This window comes from Gopherus flavomarginatus, chromosome 6 (genome assembly GCF_025201925.1).
Source record: "Gopherus flavomarginatus isolate rGopFla2 chromosome 6, rGopFla2.mat.asm, whole genome shotgun sequence".
NCBI classification, from domain to species: Eukaryota; Metazoa; Chordata; order Testudines; family Testudinidae; genus Gopherus; species Gopherus flavomarginatus.
Window position 1 is genome coordinate 125,665,050 of NC_066622.1, and position 17,118 is coordinate 125,682,167.

Genomic DNA, 17,118 nt, shown 5'->3' on the forward strand with positions numbered 1-17,118 from the left:
GCTGGCGTCTCTGTGTCCTGGTGACTACCAGCCATCATAAGTGCTCCTGAGAGCCTTCGTTCTGCTCTACACTGTGTCAGAGCAGCCTCAGGATGAGGGGAGGAGGATATAGTAGGTACCGTTGAGTCTGTGCCTCAGATGTGCCGAGCACTCCTCTGCTGTAGCTGAGGATCAGACCCATAGAATCTGTTCCTACCAGCTGTGCTCATAGGAACACATTTTACTCAGTCCCACTGAAGTGAGCTGGACTAGTCACCCGATTAAGATTTATGCTCAAGAGCAAAGTCAGTGAGTAGATCAGACTCTTACTTTGGTTAATAAGGAGTGATATTATGTGTCTTAATGACAAGATATGAATGCTGATAAATATGCGCATTTGCTGTGGTGATGAGTGGCATAGTAATGCATGTATGTAAGACAGAGAAAATAAATGGAAGCTTTTCATTATACCATAAGGTATTTTTAAAACAGAGAATGCAGTGTTTTAAAAGTAGGATTGCCACAGTGAACTGGTAGTGGTGGATACATAGATGTTGTAACAGGAAATTCCTCCCAAGTCAGGTTCAGAGGATTTTTAAAAAATGTTATCACATAACCGAAAAGTAAAATGCAGTCAGTCTAAAAATAGAATGCACTAGAATATTCTTTACAAAATGAATCTAAAGGACAGGAGAGAGAGCTCTCAGCACAGAGGGCCTTTGTTCTCGTCTCCCGAGTAGCACTATTTAGGACTGCATAAGGGTGGGTCAAGGACGTACGAGAATTGCCTTTGGAAGTTGCTGGGTCCGATTTTCCACTGCCTTGTACCCTGTGTACCATTTGGGTCTGGCAGCAGGGCCGGCTTTAGGCCGATTCAGCCGATTCCCCGGAATCGGGCCCCGCGCCTAAGAGGGCCCCACGCCTTAAGCGCCTTTTAAATTTTTTTTACTTACCTCGGCTGCAATCTGCTCTGGGGTCTTCCATGGCCCTGCTCCCCTGATCAAAGCGCCGGCGGGAGCGCGGCTGCCCCACAGCCCGGCTCTCCCAGCTGGAGCCCCGGCCGGAGCGCAGCAAGCCCCACTGTCCCGGCTGGAGTCTCGACTGGAGCGGGACAAGCCGCCCCGCGGTCCTTGCTGGAGCCCCAGCTGGAGCACGGCAAGCTGCCCCGCGGCCCCAGCCGGAGCGGGGCAAGCCGCCCCTGCAGCTCCGGCCAGAGCGCAAGCCCTACCCTGCAGCCCTGCTCTCCCGGCTGGAGCTCTGGGCCCTTTAAATAGCCCCCAAAGCCCTGGGATAGCGGGGGCTCTGGGGGCTATTTAAGGGCCGGGGCTCCAGCTGCCTCTGCCACCCCATCCTTTAAATAGCCACTGGAGCCCCCACACCCCCATGTATTCTCCAGGGCTCCCGCGGCTATTTAAAAGGTCCCGGGGTGGGGGTAGAAGCAGGGGAGCCCCAGGCCCTTTAAATAACCCCCAGAGCCCTGGGATAGCGGGAGCCTTGGGGGCTATTTAAAGGGCGGGGGCTCCAGCTGCCTCTGCTGCACCCCCTGCCCTGCCTGCACCAGCCCTGCCCCCCCTGCCTGCAGCCAGCTCTGCACCCCGTGCCCACAGCCAGCCCCTGCCAAACCCCCTGCCCTGTCTCCAGCTAACCCTTACCACACACCTCTGTGGCCCTGCTCAAAGCCAGCCAGCCCCACACACAGCCCTGCCCGCACCAGCCCTGCACACCCTGCCCGCCCTGCCCACACCCATCCCCGCACCCCCTGCCCTGTCTCCAGCCAATCCCTGCAGCACCCCCCTGCCTGAAGCCAGCCAGTTCCACACTCCTCTGTCTCCAGCCCTCTCAACCCCTGCTGCATCCCCCTGTGACCCCACGTGAAGCCAGCCCACCCCACACCCCGTCTCCAGCCAGCCCTGCACCCCTTGCCTTGCCTGCAGCTAGACCCTACCTCCAGTCAGCCCCTGCCCTGCCTCCAACCAGCCTCATGTCCACTGCTCCCCTGCAGTTCTCAGGGCAGTAACCCTGCACACGTGCTTCAATAGGGGGGGTAGGGAGCAGCTGGGACCCACCCATGTGCACACCCGCAGGGAGTGGCAGGGACCCACACCTGTGAAATGGCAGTCATTAATAAGCAATCAACAGCATATATGATGCAATGTACATAATATATAATTGTATTATTTATATAGTTATGTAAAGTAAATAATACAGGGAAGAAATAAAAGGCATTTTTTTTTTACACTTTTTTTTTTTTTTTTTTTTAGTCATCCTTGCCAGGGCCCCGCCGAAAATGTTCGAATTGGGCCCCATACTTCCTAAAGCCAGCCCTGTCTGGCAGTGTGTTACATTAGCCACTTCACACTCACTGTCCCAGATCCTTGGCTTCGTTATGGCTGATTTGCACTGCTGTGGTGTCACGGCAGCTTTAAAGCCAGTTAACTGAGATTATAACTTTGAGCAACCTTGAGGCTGTGATAAATTACACCAGGGTCTAGACTGACTCTCTGCAGCTCCAGGATCCCGCAGCCACAAAAGTGGCTGTCCCTCCCCTAGCTCTCACCCCTGTACCCCCATGCCCCCAGCATTGAGCACAACTTGGTCACTGCAGAGGACCTGACACTTTGCACAGGTGAAAATGACTGTATATAGCATGCAAGACAGTGAAGAATTGGGACCAAAGCCAGGAAGACAGCTTTATTTGCCCTTTAGAACCACTGTGACAGCTCAAAGGCTCTGGATTTGGAGCCAGAATCTGATTTCCAGACTACACAAAGCATAGTTTACCCAACACTACTGGAAATTCCCTACTCACAGCTATAGTTAAAAGAGAATCCTTAACAGTAACACTCCACATGTTAAGGGTGAACTCTGTTCCTTTTCTCCCTTCCATTGTTGCCTACACACATTATTTTTTCCAGCAGCAATTCTCCAAAGACCCAGGAGCCAAGGCCCAGAGAGACTCTAAAGCAGTGCTGGGTGACCTGCAGGCCTCATACAGCCCATCATAGTAATCGGATTGCGGGCCCCAAGACATCTTGCTGACATTGACCATCCGCAGGCATGGCCCCCTGCAGCTCTCAGTGGCTGTGGTTTACCGTTTCTATCCAATGGGAGCTGCAGGCTTCAGGTTGCCCACCACTGCTCTAAAGAATTGTTCTGTATATCTTGCTGAACTTTTAAGTTATTCTAAAATTGCTAGAAGGACCTTTAAAAGGTTTGGGGTTCAGATAAGCACCCAGAACGATACATGCTTAACTGACCATGTGGATGCCATCATCCCACCCATGAAAACCCATATTCCTCCATCCCCCAAACTCCCTCAATGAACTGTCCTACCTGCAGTTGCCTTTTTGGAAGAAGAAACCTAGAGGCCCACTGTTTATTACCTTTCAGTGAAGGATCAGTGTGGGGAAATCTGTACCATGCCCCATGCCCCACAGCATCTTCTGGGAGCATCGCCTGCATTCTCTCACGTTCTGTGGGTTTAGATCATCTATCCCACACTCCTACTTTCTCTGCTGGGGTTTGGACACCACTCACCCACTCCCTCTCTCCCTGGAAGATGGGGATGCGTAGAGCATGTCATTCACCTACTCTCTCTCCATTGGGAGGATCTCCAGTTCCTTGTACCATCCAGTGTTCCCTATGCTGCCCTCTTCTTCATGGTCTTATGTCACGTGACACCAGGTATTGGCATCCTTTATCTTGGGAGCGAGTGGAGAATTTGACCTATCCCTGTTCGCTGTAGGGACTGGGCTGGTTGTCTGTAACACCAAGTATGATAACTTAAATATCACAATTTCTTTAAAATGTTCTTGATGTCCTATACTACCGGGTTAGGGGGGAAATGTATTCCTGGTCTATCTGCTAACTGTTTGATCTGTTGGATTTCATCTTAGCTGTCTCCACTCTTAAAGATTTAAATAGCTGTAGTTGTACCAGACAGACTGGCAATTAGCCCCATTTCCCTGTGCCAAATAGATCTAACAAATCTAACACTTCTTTCTTAAGTTTCCATGGATACCTTCGAAGAGCGCACACACTGTAATCAAAACAGTAGGGACTACAGTTTACAAAAGCTTCCAGTATTCTCCTCATGGAACTGTTACGTTCACGAAATAAGTCTTTGTAATAGCGCTCCCACTTAGTCAGCTCTGTTCCCCTTATGTTTTTAGGCTTATCAACTTCTTCGCATCTCCCAACTGTAGAGATGTAACTTTCATCTGCTTAGTTGATAACTTTTCCCTGATTCAAAACTTGTTGCCTGATATAGCTAAGGCACTTGGATATTACAGTGATGGCACAATACAGGAACTACATAGGCATGTTTGGGCCTTGTCTACATTACCGCTTAAGTTGATTATAAGCTACGTTGCTCAGGAGTATGAAAAAGCCACCCCCCTGAGTGACATAACTTACATTGACTTGATGTGGTGTCTACACTGTGCTATGTCGGCAGGAGATGCTCTCCCACCAACATAGCTTCTGCCTCTCATTGAGGTGGATTAATTACGTCAACTGGAGAATGTGCTCCCGTCAACATAGTGCATCTTCATCCGATGTGCTAAACTGACACCACTGCACCAATCGCAGCAGCGCCAATTTAGCGTGAAGACATGTCCTTGGTTTGTAATATACAACTGCTTGGAGTTGCAACAATTTAATGGAGTATTCTTCCATGTGTCTTAAGGGTCTGCTGTCTTCTGCCGCTGCATCATGCTTTCAAATGTAGTTTCTTTTCTTCTGAGATCTACAACTATTAATACCACTTGTTACCAAAAAATCCATTTGCTGAAACATTTTCAGTATCATAAACAGGCAATAAAGATAATATAGGTTAGTTCTTGTTTTTGCTATGAGATGTCACTTAGATACCAACCCACTAATCCTAGTCTACAGACGCACTGTTGGCTCTGCCAATGAATGTTGGAATTTGACACCATCCTTGTCCTTCTGCAACTGCTGACATTCTCTTATTTCCCCATCTGTGAGCAAATGTAGGACTTTTAGCTTTGTAGAATGTCAAGGGCTTTCCTGATAACTCTCATTGCCATGTGACCATCTGTTGTTTATTTATTTATTGCTTTTCACAGTTAGACTTTTCCATACTAGCCTGTTCTACTTTTCTTCTATAATATTTTTGCTTTTATCTGGATCCAAGAGCATCTTTGGTATTCCCAAAAACTGTGAAAGGGAAAATGTTTCCAAATATAATGCACATTTAAAGAAGCAAAAGTAATTGATGTCATTCTGTTTAGTGAATGACAGGAGTTTTTGTGTTCATCTAACAATTGTGGTGAAAGCTGAGTAAGTGACTAATCAGCCAAAGATAGTAAACAATACATCCAGAGTAGTTTTCTGTTTGTTCACATTAGTTGTATTTTCTATACCAAATCTCTTGCTTTATATGTAATGCTTCAGATCAGGAAGAGCTCTGTGTAGCTCAAAAGCTTGTCTCACCGGCAGAAGAAGTTGGTCCAATAAAATATATTACCTCACTCACCTTGCGTCTCTGATATCTTTAGACCGACATGGCTACAGTAACACTGCATATATTTATCTAGCAGCCCAGGTTTGCATGGAAAAAAATTAAGGCATACAGTGTGTCCTGAAAAGCTTGCAATCTAAGCCATTTGGATGATATGATGAGAGATGGAATGAGGAGAATGAACATCAGGAAACTGCACTTAGGAGAGGATAGTTTTACACAACATCTGGATTCTGTTTCTTTGTGTTTTCTGTTTACTGGGGGGAAAGAGGAGGTTGCTTGTTTTTTATGAAGATGTGGGCAAAGGTAATGCCTGATTGGAGATTATAGTGCAGGGATGCCAGAAGGAAGTGAGTTTGAGGGAGTTTTCAGGGGGAAAAGGAGGTTGCTTGGTGCACAGAAAAGGTGCCAGGCATAGGGTACAGTATGACAACAGGTGTGAGTGGGAGATGGCAAAGGAGGAGCGTGATTGTTCTTTTTCATCCAGCCTCCAAGGTATCACTGGGCTGAATTCTGTGTTCTTTCAAGAAGACAAGATCTCAGAGAGGGTGAAATTCACCTCTGAGCAGTGTGCCAACACAAAGCCAGTGGTCCACTTAAACTCTGATTAAGTTAGCTATCTGCACAGGATTATCACCCGTAGCAAATACATTGAGGTTGTACGAATCCAAAATTCTTTCTGGTAATAACAGTGTAAAACTGAAAAGATCTTGAGAATACTTGATGAAAGAGCATAGATGTGGCTCCTGGGTTGAGTCATAAAAATGATCCAAAGCCGAGTAGTTATAATAAACAGGAAAAGGCATTGGTTCTGGTGAGACAAATTTTATTTGTAGATGTTTACTTCAACTGTGCAGATATCTTAGCATTTAGAGCACAGTAATAGTGTGTTAAAGGCAATCAGTGAGATTGCACAGCAATATTCTGGCTGATTGATTATTATGAAAAGTTAACAGAAAACCTAGATTTGGAATGATCATTAGCTGGGGCAATCTCCATGGCAGTGAAAGGTATTGTACTCTTCAAGAAATAAGGTGGGAAACCTGCTGATGTTTAAAATAAAGCACCTTACCCTATTTTCATTGAAGTTAATAGCAACACTCTCGTTGACTGCACTGAGAGCAGGAAGTATTTATTTTTTATGCTGAATATGTTCTTTTCATTTATATATTGAAATGTTTTTAATTTTTGTATTTCTGTCTGTTTTTGATTTTCCCTGTTTTCCTTTCAAAGCATTTTTGTGTCTGCACTAAAACCCTCCAGGCTGTAGATTGTGCCAGGTTGTTGTGACACTTTTGTAAGCTCTGACATTTTGCGTTCAATCTTGTATTTAAGGTGAGGTAGTATCCCAGCAATACTTTACTTAAGTGTAACCGAATAATATTGTCTGCCTCAATACAGTTTTTGCCAGCTGTGTTGCTTCCCAAACAGCCATGTAGTAAATCCTGCATTTCCTGTTGTGCGAACATCACTGACAATGTGAACTATACAGACCCACCCGGCTTTGCTTCCAGGAAAATTCTCTAGATAGTTAAAATGAGTCTAGAGAGTTTTGAATTGCACTTTGTACTTACTTTACTGTGAGACCCTATGGTCTAGAGGATTGAGCACTGGACTTGGGAGTTTGGGGTGACTGAGGTTCTGTTCCTGGCACCTTCATTGACCTGCTGTGTGATCATTGAACTCTCTGGGCTTCTGCTCTCACTTTTTAGTCTGTTTTGTCTTTTTATATCTGTCGTTTTTTGGAACAATTTAATTCCATTATCTGAAGTCTTTGAATAAGATAGGATGTCTTTCTAAAAATATGCTCTAGCTCAGCCAGATATGGGTTTCATGCAGAAGCTACTGGGTCAAATTCTATTGCCTGGGTTTTGAAGGAAGTTGCATGAGATGATCATAATGATCCCTTCAGGCTTTAAAATCCACAAAATCTTTTTAGATTGTAAATTTTTCAGGGCAAGGCTAGTCTCTCATTATATCTTTGTACAGAACCTCTCATAATGGGGCCTCTCAGCTCGAAGGCAATGCTAATAATAATAATTGTTTAAAAAACTTTCTGTGTTTATTCCAGATAAAATCCTAGCAGGAATACAAAGGGCATTGTTAAAATTCATATGGAATAAGAAAAGATCAAGAGTGAATGCAGATACTTTATACAACCCCATTAAACAGGCTGGGCTAATTGTTCCAAATATTCTGTGGTACTGTCAAGCCAGCTGGTTCAAACCAATAGCGGACTGGGGCTTTTTAACCCAGTCAAACACTGGGCCCTTATTGAATAGGAAATTGGGGCAGTGTAAACATTGCTAGGCTAACATAGATTAATAAAAAATCATGCCATCCAGAAATTGATATACCTATTTAGCAAAGGCTACTCCATGTGTTTGTGACTGAGCTAGAGTTAAGTTCTTTTTCCTCACCAATGACAGCCTTGCAAATAATCCAGATCTTAAACCAAATCATGAACCAGAGAGCTTCAAAGATTGAATACACATGGAATACACCTGGTTAGCTAGCTGTTCAGTAGAGGAACTTTTCTAACTTATTTAGAGATGAAAACTAACTTTAACTGGCCCTCTCTCTCCTGGTATCAGTATTTCAAGTAAGGCATTATATATCTCAACTTTTTAGACAGTTAACTTTAATAGACGTTATCGCATTGTGTCAATTAAGAAACAAAAAATTGTCACTAATGTATATGAATCTTTGCAAGCAACTCTCCTAACAACAAAAATCCAAATATGACACTCTAGGTAAAGGACCAGGACAAATTGCCCCAGAGGAATGAAGTTTGAGCTGGAAAAGAGTACCAGCAACCTCAGTCTATAGCATAATAAAAGAAAATGTCTTTAAGATCCTGTTTTGATGGTACTTCACACCAGTTAGGTTAAAAGATATATAGAGATTGAATGGGGATAAATGTGGGAGAAATTGTGGTGAAAGAGCAGCTTTTATGCATATATGGTGGACATGTCCAGGCATTAGAGAGTGTTGAGAAGCAGTCCATAACCAAATACCACAAATTGTTGGATATTTACCAAATGATCCTTTGGTAATGCTTTTAGGGCTCCCTAGCTGAAATGGTCACATAACAGGAAAAAGAATTAATCCTTGCTAGTAGCTGCTTGGCTATTGGAAGCCTCTCACTGAAAAAGAGAAAAATAGCCCAATAGAGAAATGTCTCAAAAAATATGTGAGGTTGTGATAATGGAAAAAATAATATGCCAATTACGTATGCAGTAGAATAGAGGACAGATAGATACTAAGATATTTGGTTACTTTTTTTTTTTCCAACACTCAGACAAAGCACATTCATCTGCAACAAAACCAGCACACTTGTCCTTTTTTTTTTTTAATATTAACATTTGATAGACAAGCCTGGTCTAGTATATAGGTGAGTATATAGGGATTTTAGTCAATTTATTAAAATCTCTAGAAATGACATACCGTATTATAGGCTTTGTAATGATGCTTACTCTGTAATATGGTAAGAGCTTGTTAAATAGAAAAATCTGATGGGTATATTTCTGGATAGTGTCTCTTTAAACAAAAGCTAACTGTTTTAACAATTGTTTTAATATAGTACAATAGCAGATTGTAATTCTTTATATTGTACCAGTGGTCTGTAGTAATAAATAAATGTTAAGAAAAATACAATAGTTTACTACATGAATACAATCCTGTGTATGCTTCTTAATAATGGAACTAAAATTTTAGAAATGCAGAAATGAAATAGGGAGCAGAATTGATCGTTTTATTAATTCAGAAGTGGGTATGAGTGTGGGTAGCAGGCATTTGATATGTATGGCTGTCCCTGCAGAATCATGGTGGGCCCAGCTGACTTTGAGGTTCAAACACTGGGACTCACCACCATAGGAGGGCTTTAGATGTTAAGCATGGTTTCATTTAGAGAGAATATGTCACAAGAACCCATCCCCAGTTCTTTGTGCCACGACAGTAATAAGAGTTTCAAATCAGTGTAAGTTCCTAGTTGTTCACCCTCCATGATTTCAGTAGTAGGCTTTATAGGCGGGGGTCCTCACGGATCAGGTCTGGAAGAGTGTGCTACTCCCAAGGCCCTAAGCTTTCTTTATGAAGCATATTTCTAAAAGGACCACAGTAAGAGCATAAACAACTCCATGCTAGTGATCTGAAGGAAATCTTGGGATTCTGTCAGTACCTAATAAAAATGCCATGTTTGTTTATGTTTTTAAGTTCCTTCTTTACATCTCTGTAAGCTGGTGATGTGAGGCACGTTCCATGATGCTCCTAAACCTGTTCTGATTGCAGTATATTGTGCTGGTTACCAGCACGCCCCACCAGCTGAACAACTGCTTCCGTTTGTCTGGTGAAATTCTTATTTAGAAACCTTTATACACTTGCAAAATCTTCAGCTTATCTGTTGTCTAAATTTGAGGTTGTGGGGAACCTCCTGCTGAGATTGAATGCATTGTTATGGCATGCTACTTTGCTGTTGAAATGAGCGATTTCCCCAATATGTGAAGCAGAAAATCTGCCATTGGTGCCTTACGTATCAAAAGAATGCAATAAAGAGAAAACAAGATATTGAATCTAATGAAGGAGGAAATAGTCTGTGCATTTGGTTAAAATAATTTATACCTAGCATTAGCATCATTTCTATTACTTACTTACGGCATTTACAAGCTTACTGCCTTGAACTAATCATCTAGGGGAAAATTCCTAAAGACTTCAGAGATTAAGATAAATGGAATCCCATCATAGTGAAATGATAGTCATCTATCTAGAGTTTCATTTATGGAACACTAGAAGATTGACAGATGACAAGAAAGAGAATGACACAGTTATGGGTCCTCTAAAATCTGTCTTTATGGAGAGTCCTATGGAATATAATAGACAATTATAGCTTTTTCTCTAGCATTTTATTTATATATTTATTTTTGGTTTGAACTATTCTATATAGTTTAATAGAAAACTGTTCTCTAGAAAACTATCATTGTCAAATTCTATAAGATGGTTAAAAAAGCCAGTAGAATGGATATCATTTTCCATTACATTCTGTAGACTATTAAAATAGTTCCTATAGAATCCTTTTATATTTCCATAGGGCTTTTCTTAAAGGCAGGCACAATACTCAATCAGGGAGCTAAGGAAGGCACTGGAGAACTCAGGTACAAGAGGATGGTTAATTCTGAACTTCTTAGCCTTTTTCATTTCCTGTTAGAGCCCTATTCTTTTTCTGACGTAGCTTTCGTTGGGTGCAGTTTGAAAGACAATGAGCAGCAATTCTGACATTGTGCATATCCTATGGCTAGGCCTGTGGTGACTAGCTGTTCTTGTATCAAATACTACAAATAATGATGCTTTTAATGGGAAGAGTAATACTAGTAACCTCTGCTGCTTTCAACTCCACAAGGTGCTACTAACCCATCCACATGATGCTACTGACCCATCCACGTGATATAGCTGGAGTAGATGGCCCAGCACTGAAATGGCTCCAGTCAGTCCTCTCCAACAGGTCCCAGAGAATGAGAGACCCTTCTCCTTTCAAAAAGTCCTCACCTTCAGAATTCTGCAGGGATCCATCCTGTCTCCATTGTCCACATCCACATGAGACCATCTGAAGAGGTGGATGAAGGCCACAAGTTCCACTGACAGTTATATACCAGTTGTACCAAGTTGTGTATCTCACTGTCCACAGATGCAGTTAGTGCCATGACAAGGAGATCAGAATGCCTAGAAGAACAGCTGGATCAAACTGAGGTGGTACTGGTAAAAAGGGGACTATCTAGCTATGACCATGTCTTCCCTGTCCATCCTGCCATTTGTCAAAGAAGTCATTGCCTCAGGGCCATATTCAGCCCACCACTGAGCCTAGAGGATGAGGTAGTAGTAGTGGAAAAAGCCTTCTCCTGTGTGCAGCTTGCTAGGTAAATCTTCCTCTAACGCCCAGATGAAGATCTGGGTGTCGTGATCCATGTGTCAGTCACTTTCTGATCAAATTGTTGGAACTTGCTGTGTTTGGGACTGAACAGGGAAACAGTGCAGGGGCTCCAACTTGTGCAGAATGTGGCTGCTCATCTCAGTGGGGTTAGCTGCCCCAACTCTCTTATGTACTGATCCCTCCATTGCCTTGGCAGAGAGCTTGGTACTGCCTGAACTCCAAAGCCATCAGTGGGTCAGGATCCAGTTACATCTGGGACTACGTCTCCCTTATTTCATCTTTATCTGGTCAGGAAATTGTGAGGGTTTATTTCAGATGTGGACTTCGCCATTGTCATCTGTACCTTTGTTGCCTAAAGATTAAATAACTGCATTGGACTGCACCTTAAGTCAAGTCTAAAACGGATGCTTGTGCAGACTGGTGCATCACTTATCCAGTGGTTTATCTCTCAGGAGATGCACAGCACTAGCGCTCTGCGATATGCATTGGCTGCATATTGCTTTCCAGGTGAAGATTAAGGTGTTGGTTTTATTTCATAACTGACCTGCATGTCATTCTGCCACTGTTGCAGTCAGCTGAGGCTCTCAAGCTAGATACTCTTCAGGATAAAATACAAAGTAAAGACAAATTGCTTTTTGTATGCATTATGCCTTTAAATATATAAATATGAATATTAAAAATTTGGCTTCAGTGCATGGGCAATATAGTCTCCTCTTGTCATGTTTACATCATACATGCAAAGACATTAGATGAAAACATACAATTGCCTTGCTGGAAGCTTGCAATTTAACACTGCTTCATTTCTTAGAATTCAGAACACACAAAAATCAAAAACGGAGAGAACCAAAACAGGCTGCTCCCTAAAGCAGAGAAACAGAACTCATGACACCTTATTTTAAGTTGGTTCTTCTTCAGACTGGGTCTTCTAGGCCCAGATCTCTCAATTCACTATAGAGCCCCCTAGCCTGGAAGCAGGACCAGCCTTTAAAGTGAGAGCTTATAATTTTTACAGTTTTCAATATACCACACTCTTGAGGAGCTGATACACTGAATTAACATCTGATCAAGTTTCAGGAGATATGGGATGAATTTTTGTATATAAAAATGAGCAAGAATATAAAGTATTCTTTGCACTAGATGAGGAGGGTGGCAGATACCACACATTTATGGTTTTTCTTCTTTTTTCTCCTTTCTATCCTAATTCTCTTTCTGCAGCTCTTCCATTTTCCAAGGTGTTCTTTTGAGTCTGTGTATTTTCCCATATTATACATCTGCTGTTTTGTTCTCCTTGCACATGTGTGTATGCATGTTTACATATATACATGTTTATATATGTATGTGTATGTATAGGCATGTGTATATTCTCAAACCATAATAAATGATCAGTAGATAGGCAGCACACAGATACATTTGTCTGCTGATTATAATGTGCACAAGTGTAGTGTACTTTGTGTGCTAAAATGTGGTTGCCAGAGTTTTTGTATCTGAACAAAAATGCAGCCAGCATAGAAAAAATTATTTTGTGGACTAAAGCCATTTCGTTTTGATGACTGTGGGCTAGACACTGAAACTCTAACTCATACAAGTTATGTTGAAGTCAATGGGACTACTCCCATTGAGGATAATCTGGTCTTTGGTAGAATATCTAAAAAGCTGAAAATGTATTTTGACTGATGCTGATTCATTTACTGAGGCACTATGGTATGAAAAGATCTGAATTTGAATACCGGTGTCCTCTTCTCAACTCCTGCATCTGGAAGCTCAAAGGTAGAACTCCATGCTGCCTGTTAGGTATGTGAAACCTGATTCTCCACCTTGTGTCATCACTTACGTCTCTGCGCTATGTGTCTAAAACAATATAATCGTCATTGGATAATATTTTATATTTGCTTTGCACTGGTGCAAATGACAATCCATGGGGGGAGGCCAGGGGTGGGCAAACTACAGCATACGGGCCAGATCCGGCCCATCGAGGCTTTGGATCTGGCCCACGGGATTGCCACTCCCTTGGCGCTGTGGGCCCCACGCCGCTCCCAGAAGCGGCCAGCACCATGTCCCTGGGGCCCATGGTGGGGGGAGAGAGGGGCAGAGGGCTCCATGCGCTGCCCTTGCTTGTGGGTACATCCCCCCACAGCTCCCATTGGCTGGGGAATCGCAGCCAATGGGAGCTTCGGGGAGGTACCCACAGGCGAGGGCAGCGCAGAGTCCAACCCCCTCCCCCAGGGGCTGCAGGGATATGGTGCTGCCTGCTTCTGGGAGCAGTGCGGGGCCAGGACGGGCAGGCAGGCAGGGAGCCTGCCATGGCCCCGGTGCGCGCCACTGCCACCCTGGAGCAACTCCAGGTAAGCGGCGCCAGGCCAGAGCCCAAACCCCTCCTGCACCCCATGCCCCAACGCCCTTCCCTGAGTCCCGTGCTGCACCCTGCCTGCATCCCAACCCCCTGCCACACCCCACACCCCTCCTGCACCCCAACCCTTGCCCTGAGCCCCCTCTCTCACTCTTCCCTGCACCCCTGTCCTGAGCCTCCTCCTGCACTCTGCACCCCAACCCCCTTCCCTGAGCCGCCTCGTACAGCCCACACCCCTCCTCTGCCCCAACCCCTTGCCCTGAGCCCCTTTCTGCACGCTGTACCCTCACCCACATCCCACAGTCCCTCCCGCAGCCCAACCCCCTGCCCCAGCGCTACATTCATGGCCCTGCATGCAATTTCCCAACTCAGATGTGGCCCTCAGGCCAAAAAGTTTGCCCACCCCAATGTAGATTCTCTTTTATTAAAAAAAAAAAAAAAGGTCAAATTTCAGGAGCATTTGGCTTCCTGAGTTTTACCCAGTTTTTGAAACAGAGTGGAACAAAATGTGGAAATTACAATAAGAAATAAACGTGCAACTGCAGTAGAGTTAATGAAATTGGTAGATGTTAAAAGCTTCATGTGAGGAACTCTGGCTTCCAAATCCCATAACAAAATAACTTTTTGATGTTTCTGGAAACTCAGAAATTGCACTGTTATAATCAAATCAGTTTCAAAATAGATTGAGTTAAATCTGTACAAATCACTTGTGTTGATGTTCTTAACTCATTTTGAGAGAAGCTAACACTGATAAAGCTAAATTGATTTCAGCCACTCTGTAACTGAGTTAAAAATGTCCACGCAAGAAGGTTGCACCAATTTAACTAAATTTATTTTTATTTTAAATGTTAATAGTTTGTTTCGGGGACTTGTAGTAGTCCAGATTTCAATCTGGACCTATGACCAGACTCTTGCAACTGCCTTAGGTGAACAATTTTCAAGCTATCAGTGATTAAATATTTGTTTACCATATATCATTCAGCCACTAGATGTCTGTGTGCTATGTAGTGAGATAAAGGATATGGTCCCTGATAAACAAGGGAGATGAATCTGGAACTTGAACTGTTTGAATGTCTGTTTGCCTTGGTCTATAATTTAACATTTTCTTTTATAAATATCCCATTTAAAAGGACTGTTATTCTATATCTCATGGCACTATCCACAATAAAGTGTTTTTTAATGGAGAAAACACCCCCCAAGTTCTGGCTTCATCTTTTATTGCTGCTTAACCGCGTGGCCTGTAATTCTTATTAACCATCTCCTCTTCCTGCTCCCTGTTTCTCTGCAAGAATTCTCAGTCAGGGTTCTGTGGCTACAAAACACATTCCCAAATACTAGAAGCTTCCTGAGCTTTCACTGTCTTTTCTACTATTGAGACCAGACTTGTAAAATTATGCCACAATATTTCCCCCAAAAGGACAGTATGAGGTTAACATTGTAAAAATAAAATATGCAAACCCCGGTATATTTTAAAACATTTCAGTAGGGTCCTTTTGATAGATGAAATCTTGTGCTGCAAAGTTCCTATGCATAATTAATCATTCACTGGTTAGCAAATCATTTCCGTACTTGTAATGAAACACTTACCATTAATCCAAAAATGAGTGGAGTGTGAGAGGCTAGATTCCTGCAGCCTCTTTCTATAAACACCTTTTCTGGCTCCCCGGTATCATAAACTGCATTCATTCATTCGCATGGCAACTCTCTGGTAATATCAGTGCCACTTTGTTATGCCATAACTCAGATTATTAAAGATTTCCTCGTCATTGCAAACAGCTTGTCAGTAGCATTAGGAAATGTCATCAGATTATTTATACTGTTTGTAAATGTCATAATGAAACTGCTGCCTGCAACAAAATTAGAATGGCTCTTTATGCTGTACTTACACAATAAATAGTAAGGTTTGACTAAAAGTTCAGTTTGCTATATTAGTGCTGAGTCCTGCAAGGTGGTTCCAAGCTCTGGAATTCTTTCCCTGTCTTGCTCCAGTAAAGCCCAAGGCTCAGTATAAGGTTTCTCTATTTATCAGGTATTTGCCGGCACGTGGTGCTGGTGGGATGAATCAACGGGGTCATCACAGGGGACTTGATCTGTTTTTGTTTGTGTGTGTTTTTAAACATACTCCGATGCAGTGGTGGGTTTATTTTCGCAGGTTTAAAACGACCAAGGGCCTAATTTTTCAGCAGTTCTGAGCACTTGCAGTTCCCGTTTACTTTAACCGGAGTGGTGGGTGTTTGGCACATCTGTAGATCAGATCCTTAGAAAGACATTCTGAAGAGCATTCTGTGGCTGAGACTCATGGACAATTGATTTTAAACATTTTGGTAAATGAAAGCATATAAATCAGTTTCTCTCTGTTGTATACATTTTCTACTTTCTGTTGCAGCCCCCTGTTCTCAGCTCAGCATTTTTTATTGATTAGAGATTACATTTGTATCTGTTTATATATTCCCCCATTTTTATACTTCTTGGACCAAATTATTCCTGCTGTAAGTACATGACTTGAATGGAGTTACATCAAGCATGAATTTGCCCCATGGTGAGTGCATCAAAAGGTTATTTATCGATTGCTGTCTGGGAAACAAAGGAAGCTGTATACTCACACATAGGATTTTCTTTGTTTCACACAAGGCACACACAGTAAGAGTCTGTGATTGAGCATATGAAAATAAGAAAAAATATGCACAGAATGTGGATCACTAAAACAGAAATTTGGACAGGTAAGGATAAAGGATAGCAACATGGAGAAATGTTAGAAACACATAGGCCAACAGCGGAAAAGAATACTTTATTTCCTACAGAGTCAGCATCCTAAAGACCATTCACATCAGGGAAAGACTCGCACTGACTAACTTCAAAGGGTATTGGATAAGTCTTGAAGTATCAAAAGACCTTAGGAGAAATATGGGTGCTAATTCCTTCCCACTTTTGCCAGAACATGTCCCTTTCAAGTCTAACACAAACACATACAAGTATGTATTGCAAGATGCACATGTTTTGGAACAAGGAGGAATTTATACAGATGAACAAAGTAGCTGATACAATCGTCTAATATAGATATATTTTAAGCAGCCTGAGAAGTGCTGTTCTAATTTAAGAGCAGAAATTTGGCCTTTACCCTCTTTGTTCTCTAACACAAGTGGACTGACATGGAACATTTTTAGCTCTGAGAGTGAGGGTAAGAATATTTAATGATTTTTTAAAAATAGTATATTTCAGTATTTATGCAAATTACTTGATATTCTGCTTATTAAGTAAGATTTTGAATGTTGTATGCAAAACCAAAGATTAATGGTGCTTTCCTGCCTCCCAGCTGGGAGCGCTGCTGCAGCACTACTAACAGCTGTACCATGTGTTTCACTGTGGATGTGTTAAAGAGAAGAA

The 17,118-nt window shown here is 42.7% G+C and overlaps 1 protein-coding gene across 1 annotated transcript in view; it reads left to right on the forward strand.

Annotated features, from left to right (window-relative positions):
- HSPA12A (heat shock protein family A (Hsp70) member 12A) overlaps positions 1-17,118 on the forward strand; it is an 83,073-nt gene that overhangs the window by 6,523 nt on the left and 59,432 nt on the right. The gene's annotated exons all lie outside the window — the stretch shown is intronic.